At 46.6% G+C, this 16,244-nt stretch overlaps 1 long non-coding RNA gene across 1 annotated transcript in view; it reads left to right on the forward strand.

The window, feature by feature from the left end:
• The first annotated feature begins 622 nt into the window (after positions 1-622).
• Positions 623-16,244, forward strand: part of LOC131274540 (uncharacterized) — a 46,888-nt gene continuing 31,266 nt past the window's right edge. Inside the window, exons 1-2 of the long non-coding RNA XR_009181761.1 lie at positions 623-772; positions 1,062-1,165. This is a non-coding gene — a long non-coding RNA (uncharacterized lncRNA). The remainder of the gene's footprint in view (positions 773-1,061; positions 1,166-16,244) is intronic.

Consider the following 16,244-nt stretch of genomic DNA (forward strand, 5'->3'; position numbering starts at 1 on the left):
ACAGGTCACTCCAGTGCCCACTCTGGAGCTCCAGCCAGTTCAGGCACCTTCAGGAGCAACGGCTCTCGAGGGGGAGGCAAGTCTGGCAGCAGCCCCTGAGCCACGGCAAGAGCTCAGATCAGCAGCAGGGCAGGCTGCCCCCCACCCCACAGCCTTCCTGCCCCTGGCCTGGGACCTGTGGGGACGGTCTGTGTGAGCAGAAGCCTGAGCTCCTGGTTTTCCCTCCCGAGCTGGTGGCTGAGCAGCTGTCGCACATGGATATGGTGAGCAGCTGGGCTCAGCAGGGTGGAGCTGGGGGGGAACTTCCTCCCAAGACCTGCCGCCCCAGTCTTCCTCACCCTGATCCTGAATCCTGGGATGGGTTAAAGCCCTGGTCCACTGCCAGCCTTCTTCCCTGGGCGAGTTTCTTGAGCCCATGCCTGCACTTGGGCCTCTGGAGAGGACACTAGCCATCCCTGCCACACCCACTGCTGTGACGATGACCCAGCCAGGGTCCTGAAGGCCGGCGGGATCTGAGCTAGGGGCCGGTAAGGCTTTCTGACTTGCCCTGCTCCCCAGGAGCTGTTCAAGAAGGTGGTGTCCTATCACTGGCTGGGCTCCATCTGCTCCCAGCACCACCAGAAGGGCAAGGAGCACGTGGTGCCCACCGTGTGTGCCGTCATCAGCCAATTCAACCACGTGGCCAACTGTGTCATGGCCCTGCCTCGGAGACCACAGCATGAAGGCCGCAGACAGGGCTAGGGTGGTAGAGCACTGGATTGAGGTAGCCAGGGTGCGTGCTGGGGCCCTCTGTGGACTCCTGGAGTCCCCTGTGCTCTGGTAGGCTCTCAGCCTCCGGGACCTGCCCTGCCTGGAGCATAGCCCTCCTCCCTCCTCACGTCCCTCCCTCCCCCGGCTCTTCCCTCAGGTGGAGTGTGGGGGTCCCGCTCTGGGGCCCTGGCTCACCCTCAGGGGTTCCTTGGGAGTGTCTCATCCAGAGGGGGAGGTCAGCCGAGGGGGCTGGAGTGGGAGCAGGGGGCTCTCAGACCACACCTCATGGCCCATTCTTTCTCCCTTCCCAGGAGTGCCGAACCCTCTGCAACTTCTTCTCAGCCCGCGCCATCCTCTCTGCTCTCGAAAGCCATCCAATTGGCCATCAGAAGAAGACATGGGTGGAAGTTTCCAGGTGGGCAGGCTTCTCTCCAGGAGATGCCGGAGGGGGGACCAGGGGCTCCGCGGGAGGCTGGGCATCACCCTGCAGGGAGCCTGGAGGCAGTGGGATCTGGGCAGGGGCCGGGTGAGCTGGGGCTCCAGGTCTCGCCAGAACATGAGGTCAGCTGTTGTGCATCAACACTGGTGCCCTCTGCAGTCAGGCACAGAGTTGAGCCAGATGAGAACAGGTCCAGGGTGTGCTGGTCAGCAGCCTTCTCTGTCCAGTGGACAGCTGTCTGTGTCAACAGCAGCTGCTCGTGAACTAGGAGTGGGGGTTCCCACTGTGCCCGCCTGAGAGCTCAGCTCCCAAGCCCACCATATCCTGCAGTGCTCAGAGCTGCCAAGTTTCAGCACCACTCACCCAGGTGGTCTGGGACCAAGGACCAGCTACAACGAAGCAGGTTGTCCCCTGGACGCTCCCACTTACTCCCAGCTTTCTGCTTCCTTCTTGCCCTCCCCCAGGGTCAGCTTCTGCCTCTTTCAGACACTGTCTGAGATTTTCTCCACTGAGAACAACTCCCAGGGCAGTGAGCTGATCTCCCGGGTAAAGAACAGGTGGGGGGCCCAGGCTCAGGAGGTGGGCTTGTGTTTCCCTGGGTGTTTCTTTGCAAACATACTGTCTGTCCTATTCCGGAGGGAGATGAAGCAGAATTTGTCTGGTTCATGGGCAGGTGGGGGGCAGCTGCAGGGCCATAGGCTGGGGTTGGTTCTCGGATGTGCTGGTGGGGGGAGGACTGGGAGGTCCCAGGAGATGATGAACTGGCAGGATGAGAAGTCTCCATCCATGTGGGGGGTCTCAGAACTGTGCCTTATTAGGAATGGCTTGTGACAGAGAGCTAGAAGTATTTGGGAGATGGGAAACCATGGTGGGTCCTTTCTGACTGAAACTAGAATCTTCCACCTAGAAGATACAGCACGACTTCAATGTCCAGTACTGCAAGAACATGTGGTCCCAGCCATGAAGCTGGAGGATGGGGTGCACTTGCAGGCAGACCATCCCGAGTGCACCCCCAGGAAGGGGTGCCTTTGTGCAGGCCTCAGGAAGCCTTTGGGTTTTCAGTCATGTGGGCTGGGGCAGGCAGGATCTGCTCAAGTAGGCCTTCTGGGATACCCCATAATCCAGCTCTATGGCTGGGATGACACAAGGCCCCCTGCACATCCACGTGCAGAGACTGGGAGAAGCAAACAGCTGTTGGCAGTGGTGGGCTGTGGGGCAATGTCAGTGCAGACGAGGCCTCCAAATGGAGGGAGCCACCTGTCCTGGGTGCCCCAAGTTCATCCTTCCTTGGGCCTGTGTGTCCTCCTGTGGGAATGGAAGCACGAGCATCCAGCGGTGCCGCCCTCACAGCCAGCTGGTGGGGTTGACGGGAGAAAAGGAATGTGGCCAACCATTCTCAGGACTCAGAGTGGGAGAGCGGGATGGCCAAAGCATCCATGCCACTGGTGTGTACCCCAGAGGCCTCTGGACTCCCGAGAATGGGTCAGATCTTTGTGGTCACGTCCCAGATGTACAAACAGGCCGAGGGAGGCCTCGACGCTTGCACAAGGCCCCCAGGGAACCTCTGGCAGGTGGTGGCAGCAGATTTACACCTGCCCACTTGGTCCAGGGGTCCAAGGCCCCAGGGACAACGGGGAGAGGCAAAGGGCCTCACTGACCCCAAGCTGTTCAATCCTAACAGGAAGGGAACCCCGAGTTTGCCACCCTGGACACGAGCCCCAACAGAGCCCAGAAGAAGCAGCAGCAGCAGGAGGGGGTGGGTGTGGCTCATGCCAGGGGGCCAGGACAGGTGGCCTCCAAGTCAGGATGGGGCCTTCTTCCCAGCCATCTTTCCTGGGCCTCTGAGCCTGGGGAGCCTCCCTTCCATGTCTGCTCCCCTGGAAGCTTGAGGGCTGGGAGCCAAGGGAATCCTCGGGGGCTAGTGGCAGCAAGTCAGAGCAAGAGTCGAGGCTGGTGGACTGGGTGGGGCAGGGTGTTGGCTTTTGATGGAAGAAATGCTGGTGCTGGGAGGTGACTGCAGGGGAGTTTGGGTCCTTGGAGGCCAGGTGGGAAACTTCCAGGTGACAACTGAGTGCCTGAGCATGTGCCAGTGTGATGCTGGGTGGTCCTAGGAGTCTGAGTCTGTGGGGTTGTCAGGGTGGGGTCTTAGGGGCACCTGAGAACCTGTGCTCACCCCACCCACCCAGTGCCACAGAATGCCACCCAGGGCACTGTCCCATGCCTGGAGACGTTCCTTAGTCAGTTTTTGATGGTGGACTGCCGTGACCTGCACAGGTGAACAGAGAACCTGAGGGGAGGCAATGGGAGCTGAAGAAAGACACATAGTGACAAAGACAAGTTTAGAGGTAGGCCAGGGCTACCTGATGGCAAAGCCAAGGCCCCTAGCTGGCACCACAAGCTTTATTTAAAGCAGTTAACTAGGTCACTGTTCTCAGAACAGGGACCTTCAGGCATGAAGTTCTCTGAGGAGGGTTTTCTTAGAGTTCCTTCTTATCAGGACTTCAGCTCCTTTCTGCTTACTTGCAGGTACAGACACAGTTGTCCACACACTCACCTCTCTATACACATTGAGCCCCCCTAGCCATATGGCTTGAGCTCCACACATTATTTGGGGACCCCTATAGATCCCCCTTTTCCTTTTTGTCTGGACATTGACTGTGCCTGTCTTAGGTTTGTTTCCTCTGAAACTCTTACCCATCATTGACTACCAGCCAGCTACGGACTACTGTGCATGGGGCACCACGGGAGCAATCAGAGGCCACGCTGAGCCTTGTGTGCAAGTTTAAGGTGTGTGGTTTCAGTTTCCATGTGTCAGAGTGCTCAGTGGGTTTGGCTGCAAAATAGAGAAAACATGCACCACAACACGAACACAGACAACAAGGCCTGCTAAATACCAAAAGCTATGCTGCAGCAGGTTCCAAGGATTGAAACCATGTAAAGTATGTAGGGGGTTCTCAGCCAATTGTTTGGGGTCTCTAACTGCCAGATGAGCCATTTAGAGAGCTAAGATCTCATCATGCAAATATTTTAGATCCATACTAATTTCTCCATGATTCCATACCCTTGTAGGTGCACTTCCACTGCCACCCAATTTCAGGAAGTTTTATTGAATTGGACAGGTCACACAATTGTGTACTGCAGGTGGCATTGTAGCCGTGCACTGTACTGCAGTGCCTCCACCTGATCTCCTAAAGAAAGGACTGTTTCTTCCAATGCATTTAATTTTGCATTCAAATTTCAGTCAATATGTTCCTGATTTTCTAATGCTAATGAAGTGTTTCTAGCCAAATCATTTACAAAATGAGCTGTCTGAATGCTCTTTGCTAAGGTTAGACCAGAGGTTACAGAGAAGGCTCTAATGGGAATGAAGGCATCAATGTTGGCAATGATTAGGCCGAGGGTTCCATGATGACGACTCTAGTGTGTGCTGCATGAGCTGCAATGTTCATTCCCCAGGGTCATCACACCAGGGCTCATCTAAGGTTACTGGGAGCATGACAAAGCTAGGTTGTCAGATGATGAGTAGATCATCATCCCAGTTAGCAGTGGCAATGCAGTTGGTAAGGTTACCCGGGGGGGGGGGTTCTACCACATAGTAAGAACCCTGAAAGGAAGTATTTACACGGCCCACTAAAACTGCACACAGGCTGAGGACGCAGGCCTTCTATCCATATCAAAACTGGAGACCACAGTCTGCAATCCCAGTGCCTGTGAAATTGACATGATGGGTCACAGCAACCAACTGCCACAGCTTATCCTGCAAAAAAAACTTTGGAGAAGTGGTGACATTAGCAACAAAACTTCTTGCAGACATATAATGAAAATTTGGATGCTAGGGGCCCGCCCAGTGGCCCAGGTGTATAAAGTACCCAAGCCTCCTGACGTGTTCTGAGCACAAGCTGGGACATAAGCACATGACGCCGAAGGAGGAACATCCTTAAACTCTAAATTAGTGCTTTTAGAGCAGAATGGCAGTGGGGGCCAATGGTGCATGGCCACTGGAGTACCATTAGTGAATCCCCATTTGCTTACAGTTTGGATGTATTTATAGAGACCCCATGGGCCAGAGACATTGGCTACATGACTACCTCCACAGATTTTCTGATTTTCCTGCTTGGTACATACACTACCTGCAGTTTCCTGGGGAGAAAAACAAAGAGGCACTTTGACAGTGAGGCCACTGTAGTTAAATGAGTTGACAACATGAGTCTGATATGATCCATCAACAAGCCTCCTATCATGGCCATGGTTAGTCCCAAAGAGGGTTGCAACCAATTAATGTTCCCTAACAATTTTTTGGAAATCATTTAAAGTAGCTAAATGTGACACACAAATAGTTGGCCTTTGTGGCACTGCTTACTGCTTTTCCACTAGATGGCCTAAGTAAGAGAAAGGAAAGTCTTTTGAACTTTTTCTGGAGCAATTTGCAGTCCCACTGCATAAGCAGCTGTTGGGTATCTGTGAAAAGTGAAAGCAACTGTTCTTGTGTCACACAAGTCAATAAGATACCATGCATATAAAGAATAATATAGGCAGAAGGGTATTTTTCTTGCACTGGGGTCAGCGCCTTAGCTACATAAGTTTGGCAGAGAGCAAGATTGCTGGCCATGCCTTGAGGCAGTACAGCACAACAGAACTGGCATAAAGGTTGTTGAAAAGTAGGGCTTGGCAAGGAAAAGACAAACAGGGGTGGTTGGCAGGGTGCAAGGGAATAGTGAAAACGACATCCTTTAGGTCTGGTACTAAAAGGTGATATTGTAAAGGGACAGTGGTTGGAGATGGGAGTCCTGGTTGTAGTGGACCCATAATCTGCATGGTTTTATTTACTCCATGCAGATCTTGTAACAACTGCCAATTTCCTGATTTCTTTTTAATAACAAAAATGGGAGTATTCCATGGACTAAAAATTTCACAGAGATGGCCAGCAGCAGTCTGTTCATTCACTAGCATTTCTGCAGCAACTAACTTCTCCTGTGTAAGGGACCACTGACCCACCCAGACAGGTTCATTGGATAGCCAAACTATGGGTGCTGCAGTTGGCTGGGTTGAAGTATCAGTGAACCCATCTAAAAATGTGGGTACCCAAATCCCTGTTGAGGAAGAGGAGGCTGAGTATGCACAGGTTCCAACAAACCCTGATGTTGTTTTCCCAGGCCCTTTTGTGGTCATAGCCCTGTTCTAACATCATTTGCATAACAGCAGATGAGGGGTTAACAAGCAAAAGGCCAAGATTAGAAAGAATATCTCATCCCCATAAATTAATAGGTAATGTTGGCAGGACAAAAGGCTGAAACCAGCATTTATGTCCTTCTGCATCTTCCCATTGAATGAGCTGGGCACTATGAAAAGGGTGATGCACGGTGCCCACCCCTTGTAAGGTACCTGATGCTGTTTCCACCAGCCAGTTGCAGGCCAATGCTGCTGGGCGATGGCAGATATATCAGCCCCCATGTCTATGAGTCCCTCAAAAGCCTTGCCATTTATTTATTTATTTTTTTAATTAAAATTATTTATTTTTACGAATTACATTCAAAAAATACGAGGTCCCAATCAACCCCACCGCCCCCACCCCCCACTCCCCCCACAGCAACATTCTCTCCCATCATCGTGAGACATCCATTGCACCCAGTAAGTACATCTCTGAACATCACTGCAACCCGTAGTCAATGGTCCACATCATAGCCCACACTCTCCCCCGTTCCATCCAGTGGGCCCTGGGGGGGTCTACAATGTCCTGTAATTGTCCGTGAAGCACCACCCAGGACAACTCCACGTCCCGAAAATGCCTCCACATCTCATCTCTTCCTCCCATTCCCCAAACCCAGCAGCCACTATGGCTACCCTTCCCACACCCATTCCACATTTTCTCTGTGGACATTGGATTGGTTGTGTCCATTGCACATCTATGTCAAGTGGGGGCTTAGATTCCACATGGATACTGGATGCACTCCTCCTGCTTTCAGTTGTAGGCACTCTAGGCTCCATGGTGTGGTGGTTGACCTTCTTCAACTCCATGTTAGCTGAGTGGGGTCAGTCCAATAAATCAAAGTGTAGGAGCTGAAGTCTGTTGAGGCTCTGGGTGTCTTATTATCAGTCCAGAGAGTCAAATTCCCTAAATATATCTTAAACCCCAGCACCAACTACAATTCCAATAAAGTAGCATGCAAGTCTTGTGGGAAGAGATCCCCTCCAAGTTCAATTCCATCATGTAGAAACACCAGCTCCAAAGAAGGGCCATCTGCCATGGCAGTGAACCCCATCTGCCATGACCATAGAACCCGTGGGTCTCTTTATCCCTCAGAAGAACCAGAAGAAACATATAGGGGATGACAGACTAATAATGTAAACCAGAAGGCAAAACATAGGATAACTAAAAAATTTAGAAAACTGTACAATCTAAAGTATGGACCACATAGTAAGCACAGATGTCACCTTGTTTGAAAGCTATTGTCCCAGAATCTGTACATCAGTATCAGGAAATATGATATGAATAAGTTAAAAGATTATTGCTGTGGAAGGGAAAAGGTTTTATGGTGGATCTGGGGAAATACTGTATATTGTATATATGAATTTTGGTTATCTAAGACTCTTGTGAAGCTGACATTATGTTGGGATTCACTTTACAGGAAGTTTTGAATCATAGAGTGGTTCAACAATGGCAGCAGAGGAATACTGATATAGGATGTTATTGACAGGATATATATGGCTGACAGGGAGTTATACAGGGCATATGCCCAGGGTATATAGTAATGTCTAGATATACTCATAGTGGAAACAATTAAAAACAACAGCTGGGGCGGGTACTGGGCGCCTGGCCGGGGGGTCACGGTCATGGACCCTGGGGAGCAGTGGCAGTCCGCCAGGGGCAACAGCAAGAACCAGGAAGGAAGGAGGGCCCAAGAGTGGGTTCCTGATACTAATGGCTATGCTTTTGAGCCTATACATCTGCAATAAGAACAAGGCCTAGAGTAGCACTGTGCTTGGGAGTTTCCTCCTGACAGCCTTCATGTTACTCAAATGTGGCCACTCTCACAGCCAAACTCAGCATGTAGATGCAGTGCATTCCCCCCAACGTGGGACATGACACCTGGGGATGAGCCTCCCTGGCACCGAGGGATCACTACCACATACCAGCTGAAGATGCAACTAGAAAATGACCTTGAATTAAAGGTTCAATACGGATCAGCAGAATATCCTTGTCTACATATAATAACATGACTTCAAAATGCTGTTTGACCTAATATAAGGGGGAAATGGAAAGGAGAAATGAGATTATAAGGCTATGAGTCTCTAAAAAAGGGTCTGGAGGTTGTCAGAAGGAATGCCCTTATGCACAACTGAGCAGAGTCTAAGAGACAGATAAAGTAGATACAACCCCAGGTATTGGTTCTTCTGAAGCCTTGCCATTTAGATGCAGCTTTAGCAAAGGCCATTCTGCCTGAATTAACTTAGTACAGTAAGTGGCTGGTGAACAATCAGAGGAAGGATAAGTTGAGGCAGCAGTAAGCAAAGTGAAGTAAGCACGAGCATCATAAGGTTCTAAGGGATCAATAGAGGTAACAGTTACTACTAAGCAAATTTCTTCAGTGTAAGTAGGGGTTATTAACGATGGAAGAACAATTATTCCCTTCAGAGCCAAATGAGGGAGACCAAGAATTAGCCCATAGGTTGTTGGGGGCAGGATCCCAGGCACCAGTGGGAACAATCTGGGATCCCATTTCAGGGTTAATACCCATCGGGTGGTGGGACTGAGTTCCATGTTGTTGATACTTTGTTGTCAGGAACTGGAGGCAGTGAACTGGGCAGGGCTATTTCTGAGTGAAAGCTATGCCACTTCAAGATTGGAATAGGTGTGGTAGTTAGAGCCCCTACTATTTGGTGGGGCTGGGGCCAGCCCCACAAGCCATCTCCCAGTGGCTGTACAGGTTGTCCCAATACAGTGGTCTTAGACCGGCATTCATTTGCCCAATGCTTGCCTCACTGGCAGTGAGGGCAAGTGCTAGGTGCTTGCACTTGTGAATGCAACAGCAAAAGGGGAGAAGGATGCCAAGCCACATAAGGGCAGTTGTGATGAAAATGGCCTGGTTGTTGGCACTGAGAACAAACAGACTGATATTTTGGATGGTGGTTTTAAGAGCAGCCACTAAAACTGCAGAAGGGCCAATATCTGCCCAAAGCCAGATGTAGTTTGTGATGGTGACAGCTTTTTTATAAGGTCTGATAGCACTTTTGCAAGCTGCATCAGCATTTTCAAATGCAAGCTGTTTCACCACGATGCCCCCAGCTTCAGGATCAGTGATCACTCACACTACCACCTTGAAAAGGCGGGCCACAAAGTCAGCATAAGGCTCATACAGTCTCTGCACGATTTTGGATAATTCTAAGGATTTCTCTCCCTGTGAGGGCAATTGTCTCCAGGTGTGTAAGGCACAGAGGCTGATTTGTTGGTAGGCCTGAAGCCCAAACAGGAACTGCTGTTGGAGAGGGTCCTATTGACCTGTGCCAGTAAACATTTCCATGATGATAGGCACACCATGTGCTCGATTGCAATCAGCCTGTGCACTAGATTCCTTAAACCAATGACTTTTCCACAATAAATAATACCCTCCAGAAAGACAGGCCTTAACAAGAACTGTCCATTCCTTTGGGCAAAGGGTGTCAATATCCACGGATTCCAAAAGGGACATGATGAAAGGTAAAGTAGATGGTAAGTACTGCAAGCCATTTTTAACTCTCCCAGCAATCTGAAAGGAATGGGGTCATGACAGCAGAAGACCTGACCAGGACTATTGGCGTCTTGGTGCTCTATTACAGGGAACAATTGAAACCCATGTGATGTCTTTCCCAGGAAAATGTGCTGTGATCAGCCCTTGCTGCAGTAGGGATACCAAAGGAGCCTCTGCTGCACATGCAGGCACCACAGGGGAAGAAGGAAGAGCTGCAGCTAACAAGTTATGATCCTGTACAGACAATTGAGACATCTGGCATTGTAGACCACCTAATCCAGAGCCCAAGGGCATGGTCATCTCATCACCCTCTCCCTTGGGGTCCTCAGCAGCAGCCAGAGAAGACTCCTTTAACCCTTTATTAACTGTGGATGCTAAAGGCTCAACCATAGGTTGACCTTCCAACTCCCTCAGAGGATCGAGGGAATCCCATTTTAAGCCCCATAAAGTAAAGGAGCACATTGGCACATCCTTGGCCCTTTGGCAGTGTAACAGTTCGGAAGGCATTTATCAACCTTCTGCCATGTCTCTTCATTTATGGTGCCTTCATCAGGAAACCAAGGGCAGGCCTGTTGTACAAAATCTAAAAACGTTTCCAGTTGTGAGGTAGTCCTTTGGAACTCTATCAGATAACAAAGCTACAGGGATGGCTGTTTTAATAATACTGCTTATAACAATGGCTCGTCTTAACCAATATGTTACAAAGTGATTACAGAGCATGACCAGCTGGGATGAGCCAACAACCTTATTCTTGCATGAGCATTGCAAAAAGAACCCTCTAACTTTTGTGCCAGGAGAGCTTGGTTGGTAGTCTATGATGGGTAAGACCCTTAAATTGTGATAAGGGCAACCTAAGACAGGCACAATCACCCTGGCACTAAAACAGAAAGGGGGACATGAAGAAAGTGATGACTTGTTGGCTGAAGAAAATAAGACATGGTGTAACCTAGGAAACAGAACAAGAAAAGAATGTTCTTTGTCAAGACTCCCTTGGTCAACAGGACAGGAATGTCTCTGGTTAAGATCTATTAGGTCAACAGGCCAGATTAGTAGGAATAACAAAGTTGCCTTAAAAAAAGTTAAAATAAAAATGGTCTGTCCCTGTTTCTAAAAATAGATAACAGTAAATCTGTCTCTGCTTTTTTTTTCTATGCAAGCTTTCTGTATGAATATGTAGCTACATAGAAATAACTTGTCTATAGCATTGACTTGCAGATTCCCTGATCCCTTCTCTCTTGTTATTCATTTCCAAATCCCTTCTGGCAGGATGCAACAGTGCTGCAAGCCATTTTTAACTCTTCCAGCAATTTGAAAGGAGTGGGGTCATAACAGTGTAAGACCTGACAGGGATTATTGGGGTCTGCATGCTCTAACACATGGAACAATTAGAACCCTGTGATGTCTTCCCTAGCAAGACATGCCTTGTGCAGCCCTGGCTGTGGGGGGATACCAAAGGAGACTCTGATTCATGTGTGGGCACAACAGGGGCAGAAGGGAGAGCTGCAGCTAACAAATTCTGATCCTGCACAATTGAGACATCTGGCATTGTAGTCCCCCTAATCCAGAACCCAAGGGCATGATCATCTCATCCCCCTCTTCCTTGGGGTCCTCAGCAGTAGCTGGAGAGGATTCCTTTAACCCTTTATTAACTGTCGATGCTAAAGGCTCAACCATAGTTTGGCCTTCCAATTCCCTCAGAGGATCCAGGGAATCCCTTTTTAAGCCCCATAAAGTAAAGGAGCACATTGGCATGCCCTGTGGCCCTTTGGCAGTGTAACAGTTCTGAAGGCATTGACCAACCTTCTGCCATGTCTCTTCATTTATGGTGCCTTCATCAGGAAACCAAGGGCAGGCCTGTTGCACAAAATCTAAAAACGTTTCCAGTTGTGAGGTAGTCCTTTTGAACCTCTATCAGATAACAAAGCTACAGGGATGGCTGTTTTAATAATACTGCTTATAACAATGGCTCGTCTTAACCAATATGTTACAAAGTGATTACAGAGCATGACCAGCTGGGATGAGCCAACAACCTTATTCTTGCATGAGCATTGCTAAAAGAACCCTCTAACTATTTTGCCAGGAGAATTTGGCTGGTAGTCAATGATGGGTAAGACTCTTAAATTGTGATAAAGGCAACCTAAGACAGGCACAGTCACCCTGGCACTAAAACAGAAAGGGGGACATGAAGGAAGTGATGACTTCTTGACTGAAGAAAATAAGACATGGTTTAACCTAGGAAACAAAACAAGAAAAAAAATGTTCTTTGTTGAGACTCCCTTGGTCAACAGGACAGGAATGCCTCTGGTTAAGATCTATTAGGTCAACAGGCCAGATTAGTAGAAGAAACAAATATGCCTTGAAAAGTTAAAATAAAACCAGCCTGCCTCTGTTTCTAATGATAGATAACAACAGTAAATCTGTCTCTTCTTTTTGGGTTTTTACTGTACAAGCTTTCCATATGAATATGTAGCTGCATAGAAATAAACTTGTCTGTGGGTATTGACTTGCAGATCCCCTGATCCCTTCTCTCTTCTTATTCATTCCTGATACCCTTCGGGTTTGGTGCAACATGTGGCACCCAACGTGGTGTCTGAAGTTTTTTCCCCTGCAGTATTGAAGAACCAGCAGAAAGGACTCCCATGAGGGTCATGGTCATTTCCCCCTAAGTTTTTGACTCGTCTTATTGTAGGTAACATTTCCATAATCATCAGGGTAATGGGAAATCAAACAGAATGACTGGAAGAATATTATCAGATTTTGAAAACTTTACTGAAAACCACTGGGGTGCCTGTTAAAATTTCTGAATTGCTTGAGATTTTTGCCTTAGTTCAAAAACATTGTTATTGATTTCAACTGCAGGGACAAAATATCTTAAATTTGAAATGACAGAAATTAGTTATGAAGGTGCTTTGCTGAGCCTATCAGAAAAGTGAGACTGTTCCCTTGTCTGTTTGGGCTTTATGTCACCAGATTGCTGCCACATTAGATCCTTTGCAACCGGAGGACGGAGATGATGATGAGACTAGTATATTTTCTAAAACTGCTGTTAAGCAGAAATATTGTGATAACAAAACCTTGGTTTGGGATAGGGACAATGATAATGACCCTGACTGTCATGTTCCTTCCCCAAATACCAATCTTTTTTTAGATGAAAATGTTGCCATTAATCCTAGTGAAATTCCTGAACTTTATGTCTCACGTCCCACTAGCATATTGGGATTAGGTGATCTGGAAGCCCATGTTTTTCCTGTGCAACCTACTGCTCCTTTAGATCCTCAACTGATTTCTTCAGTTTCTCCTCCATAAATTGTTCTATGGCGAATGGTGACTTTGGGCTTTATTTCTGATAATCCTGATGTGTTGCCTTACATTAACGAGGTTGTGGTGCCTAATCCAACTCCACAAATGCCATTGATGTGTTGTCTATTGCAGGGCTCACTCCAAGGGGATCCTGAAGCAATACAGTTCTTATCCACTTTTTCTGTTACACTCAAGCCCATTCCATCAGATTTAAATAACCCTCACTTTGGAATAGAGTTTCATCATGAACCAATTCCTTTTAAATTAGTACAAGACTTGAAACAAGCATGCACATAATATGGGGTTAATTCTCCTTTTACTTTTGGATTAGTTCAAGGCATGGCTCAGATTGATAGGTTAATACCATGGGATTGGAAAATGTTAGGTCAGATGGTATTAAACCCAGCTGAATTTTTACAGTTTAAAACATGGTGGACTGATGAGGCTAATCAGACAGCTCACTGGAATGCTAGTCTCCAACCTCCTGTTCTTACTACCACCAAGCAACTATTAGGCATAGGTCAATGGGCAGGGGTAGCCAAGCAAGTACAACATGATGACACTGTTACAGTCCATCTGTGCTTGGCATGCTTGGCTACATGGAGAAAAATCTCTCCACCAGGGCAGCTTACTCATTTCTTTTCAAAAGTGATTCAGGGTGTCAATGAGCCATATGTGAATTCATAGCTCATTTATATGTTATTGTGCAAAAACTATTGAAATTCCTGAAGCACAATATTTGATCCTCTTAACATTGGCCTTTGATAATGCAAATAATGAATGCAAAAAGGCTATTAGACAACTCAAGGTGGTAGGAGGATCAGTGCAAGATTATATCAAAGCTTGTCAGGGCATAGAATCCACTACACAGCAGGTGGTGGTATTGGCTGTGGCAATGAGAGGTAATTAGAGACCACAAGCTAAAAAAGGAAATTGTTTTAAATGTGGGAAATCTGGTCAATTTCAAAAGGATTGCAGAGCGTATTTTGCTCAATCACAAAAGAATGGCAGGAGAAAACCCCCCTCCAAGGTATGTCCTGGGTGTCAGAAAGGTTTTCATTGGGTTAATGCATGTAAATCTAAATTTCGTAAAAATGGCTCTCCCCTTCATCATCAGAAAACTACTTGGCAGGTCTAGCTCAAGGCTCTCAGACAAACAATACGAGCCTACAAGAAAAATACCCAGTCAGCAATGAGCAGCAGCATGCATCCCAGTTTCTGAACTAAGAGCAACTACTTGAGGGAGTGCTGCCATTGATTTACCTCCAACAGAAACTGAACTTATTACTCCTGCTATGGGTATGCAAACTATACTTATAGGTGCAGAAGGCCTGTTACCTCCTGAAAGGGTTGGCTTAATTGTAGGTAGGAGTAGTTTAACTATGAAAGGATTGCTAGTACAAATTGGCATTAAAGATAGTGATTATAAGGAAGGAATCAAGGTTATGGTGCAAGCTGTTAGTCAAGTACAAGTTACTTGGGGGCAACGTATAGCTCAATTACTACTCCTGCCCTATCACAAAACTTGCACCTTTTTTTTTTTGAGGACACTTTCCACATTTTATTTACATTTTAAGACTAACTTTTATCTCAAAATCACATATCCATACACCTATTTCCTTTTTGTTGGTTTCACTTAAACTTAAATGCATGGTTAAACAAAGACTGTAAACAAATATTTACCATGTCTGTTACATGTAACACACAAACGGCTTTTAACAGAAATTCATTGACACCCCCAACTTTTTTTTATTATAAATACAGATATCAAAACAATCCTGAACATATTTTTGATACTACTAGTAGTCAGCACCCACACTGCTTCAAAAATTAACACAATTTGCAACAATATTCATTGTACCTGCTACTTTAAACAATTTAAACTGCAGCCCTTTCCCTAAGCAAGTGGATAAAGCATGCCATTTATGTTTTATTCCTTCTTGAAATTAGTTTTCAGACACACATATTCTTCCACAGTAATCTGACACTTCTTGTCATTTCATCTTGCAAACCTGAATTCTACTTTGAGTACTCGAGGTTTATGCTTAAATGACAGTGCCGTGATAAGAAAAAAGAATTGTGCAGCATTTTTCTTCCTGTTACCTGAAAACATAATGGGTGTACATATATTAAATATATTCTTATAAATGTCCAGTTCATATTTACCAGCTGGAATTCTTTTACTTAATGTGTGGGTATTTTACGTTGTGATACTTAATGAAGACATTAACATGAGTAGAAGGTTGATTTAAGGCAAATTTGAAATCCACTAAAATTAATTATTGTATGTTTGTCCTTCTGGTGGCTGTGGAAGCTTCATATTTTCTTTGGACATCATTAGACAACCTAGCTCTTGAAGTACAACTTTAATGCTATATGAATTTTGCCACTTTGCTAATACTGGTATGCTCTGTGCATCCACCATTCCACTGGAATTATTTATTCCATTCATATTAATTTTTGTTACAAATCTAACTGATGGAGGAGCTTCTGGGTATTTAGGTCCACATTCTACTTTCAGGCTATATATTCGGTTTTCATAATTTGTCCTTGGTGGCCCAATAATCATGCCTGTCCACCTTGTAAGTGTCATATCTTCATCATCTTCAAGGCCCCAGCTAACAGTACCATCGCCTACTCCTTTTTGTCCTTCTTCAAATTCTTCCAACAAGCGAAAATTACAAGGAACTTTAACTCCTGTGGAGACCGCCATCTTCTCCTTTGCACTCTTCCTTTTGATAGAAATAGGGGATTTGGGTCTATGGGGAATGAAATTTATTGGCAGACTTTTGTAGGTGATGATCAGCCTGAAGTTACTATTACTATTAATGGAAAAGTGTTTTGGGACTAATAGACCAGGAGCTGATGTGTCCATCATTGCTAAGTGATATTAGCCTCAATCATGGACATTGCAAAAGGACCTTTACTGGCATTGGGACTAAGACAGATGTTTATCAAGGTACCTCTGTTTTTGATGTATTAGGACCTGATGGGCAAAAATCTATGTTACAACCTTATGTGGCTGATGC

Source organism: Dasypus novemcinctus, chromosome 19 (genome assembly GCF_030445035.2).
Source record: "Dasypus novemcinctus isolate mDasNov1 chromosome 19, mDasNov1.1.hap2, whole genome shotgun sequence".
Taxonomy (NCBI): Eukaryota; Metazoa; Chordata; class Mammalia; order Cingulata; family Dasypodidae; genus Dasypus; species Dasypus novemcinctus.